Here is a 200-nt window from a genome sequence, read left to right on the forward strand (position 1 = left end):
TCGTGGAGTTCCACCTTGTGTCTACCTCTTTAATCACGCATACGGTATCTGTCTCTGACACTCCAAGAAAGACCTGGGCATCCCTTAGGAATTGCTCCTGCTTTGGCCTTGTTAACAGGACATTAAGCCCTCTAACTTTCTTCAGGCAATTTGCCAGCGAATCGTGCTCAACCCCATGACGAACAACTAGCTGGAGAGAA

The sequence above is a fragment of the Plasmopara halstedii genome (genome assembly GCF_900000015.1).
Source record: "Plasmopara halstedii genome assembly, contig: Scaffold_323, whole genome shotgun sequence".
Taxonomy (NCBI): Eukaryota; Oomycota; class Peronosporomycetes; order Peronosporales; family Peronosporaceae; genus Plasmopara; species Plasmopara halstedii.